Raw genomic sequence first — 2,828 nt, 5'->3', positions numbered from 1 at the left:
CCTCTGTGACTCCCCCTCTAGAAAATGCTCAAATTAAAAGCTGTCGTACGGTCTTCAAGCAATCAGAGGGTTCAGTCTTGGGGAGAGTTGTGCCGTGTTTCAATAAGTCTGGGTATCATCATAATCTCTCTCTCTCTCTCTCTCTCTCTCTCTCTCTCTCTCTCTCTCTCTCTCTCTCTCTTTCTCTTTGTCTTCTTTTCTCCTGCTGTTTATCTCTCCTTTCAAAAAGTAATCTTCCTCTTTCTGAACCCTCTTTCTATCCTCTCCCCTCTTCCTCCCCTTCTCTCCTCTCGTCTCTCCCCTCTTCTCCTGTCCCTCGTTTAGTCATTTTTCTCCTCTCTCTTTCCCTCTCCCTCATTCCTGTCCCCTCCTTTTCTGGCTCACTCTCCCCTGCTCGAAAAAAAGAGAGAGAGGGAGAGGGAGAAAGTGGGGACTCTCTCTCCCTCTCTCTCTCTCCCCCTCTCTCCTCACACACGAGAATACAAAAGTCTGTCCCTAGGGAGTCATAGAAAATGGGTTGTTATTACGTGCCTGTCTCCCTCCGTCTGAAAAATGGCACTGTCTTCTCGCAAATCATTTTTCTCGTGTGTTTGGCATCGAAACTCTACCCTTCCTCCTCCTCCTCCTCCTCCTCCTCCTCCTCCTCCTCCTCCTCATCCTCCTCTTGCTCTTCCTCTCTTTGGAATCGTTCGTTTTTTGTTTTTTTTTCTCGTTTTCTTCTTTCACGTTTTCTGTTTTTTGTGTTGTTTTGGTGATGTGACAGTGTAAAAGTAAAGAGAGGTTTTCTGTGGGTGGGTTGGTGTAAGAGAGAGAGAGAGAGAGAGAGAGAGAGAGAGAGAGAGAGAGAGAGAGAGAGAGAGAGAAAATGTTCCTCTCTTCCTCTCGTCCCTTGGTGAAGTGTAAAGGAGAAAGAGAGTAGAGTCCTTGTTTCATTTTCTCTCTCTCTCTCTCTCTCTCTCTCTCTCTCTCTCTCTCTCTCTCTCTCTCTCTCTCTCTCTCTCTCTCTCTCTCTCTCATGCAATATATTTGTATTTACTGCAGTGTCTTTATCATTCTCTCTTTTCCCTTTTTCTTTATTTTCCTCTCTTTCTCTCTCTCTCTCTCTCTCTCTCTCTCTCTCTCTCTCTCTCTCTCTCTCTCTCTCTCTCTCTCTCTCTCTCTCTCTCTCTCTCTCTCTCTCTCTCTCTCTCTTCCTCTTCCTTACTTTCACTTTCTTTTCCATTTCTCTTCCTATTCTTTTCTTTGTTCCCTTTTTTTCTTTTCTTACTATTTTCCTTCATTTCCGTCTTTTACTTAACCATTCTTTCTTTCCCCGTTCCTTTATCTTCATTTCCCTTCTTACCCTATTCTTTTTCCCCTTTTCCTTTCTTTTTTTCCTTATTTTCTTTGCTTTTCATATTGTTTCTCTCCCTTGTGTCTTTTCATCTAACTAATCTTTCATTTTTACTTTCCCTTTCTTTTCTTCTTCTCTTTTCCTTCCATTTCTCTTCCTACTTTCTTTCCGCTTCTTACTTTTCCATGTTCTCCCTTATCCATCCATTCCTTTCTCTTTCCCTTATCTTCTTTTCCTTTCTTATCCTCCCTTCTTATCCTTCTTATTTTTTTATTTTCCCTTCCCTTCCTCTCTTCTTATTTATCTTATCTCCTTTTCCCTCCTTTTTTTCATCTTTCACTGCTTTTCTTTCCTTTCTATTGTCGCCTTTCATGTTCATTTTCCCTTCCCCTCATCTCTCTCTCTCTCTCTCTCTCTCTCTCTCTCTCTCTCTCTCTCTCTCTCTCTCTCTCTCTCTCTCTCTCTCTCTGAAGGAAAGATATTGACTTTCCTGTCATTTGTTTTTTATTAAGAATTTATTGTTGGTACTTGATTATCCTGCCAGAGAGAGAGAGAGAGAGAGAGAGAGAGAGAGAGAGAGAGAGAGAGAGAGAGAGAGAGAGAGAGAGAGATTGTGACGAAAGTAATCTCTTGACATCTTTATTATTTATTTATTTGTTTATTTGTTCATTTTTCCCCCTTCTTATCGGTATATTAAGACAAATAACACTTTCTTCATTAATATTAGAGAGAGAGAGAGAGAGAGAGAGAGAGAGAGAGAGAGAGAGAGAGAGAGAGAGAGAGAGAGAGACGAAACTTATCTACAATCTTTTTTTTTCCCGTTTTTATTTTATTTATTTTTCCCCACTTTCACTATATTAAATCCAGCAGTAACTTTTTCCCTTTAACAGTCAGTCCTTGATTCTGCCTCCCTTCAGAATCTATAGCAAACATATTTTTCCTCCTCTTCGTTTTAAATTTCCTTCCTATCCTAACGAGTCTGTCATTTGATGCGTCGACAAGAATGCACACAGTTAATCTTCGTATGAGAGAGAGAGAGAGAGAGAGAGAGAGAGAGAGAGAGAGAGAGAGAGAGAGAGAGAGAGAGAGCCTGGATGTCTTGCAATTTTCGTCCTCTCTTCCTTATCTGGCTCTCCTTGTAATCCTTGACGAGATTCCTTTCCCTTGCCACATAAAAATAGTATTGCTAATATTACTGTCAAAGAGAGAGAGAGCGACCGAGCGAGCGAGTTAGAGACAGAGAGAGAGAGAGAGAGAGAGAGAGAGAGAGACGGATACTTGGATGGATAGATACTCGTACATAGAGACAGATAGATACATGGATAGATAGATAGGTAGACAAACAGATAGATATATAGATACATAGAGATAGATAGATAGATAGATCGATAGATAGATAGATAGATAGATACAGAGATAGATAGACAGACAAACAGACGGGCAAACAGACAGAAAGAAAGAAGTTGGAGAGAGATAAATTTAAAAAAAAATTATT

The sequence above is a fragment of the Scylla paramamosain genome, chromosome 25 (genome assembly GCF_035594125.1).
Source record: "Scylla paramamosain isolate STU-SP2022 chromosome 25, ASM3559412v1, whole genome shotgun sequence".
NCBI lineage: Eukaryota > Metazoa > Arthropoda > Malacostraca > Decapoda > Portunidae > Scylla > Scylla paramamosain.
The sequence above is the reverse complement of the archived record's forward strand: the minus strand, read 5'-3'. Positions refer to the sequence as shown.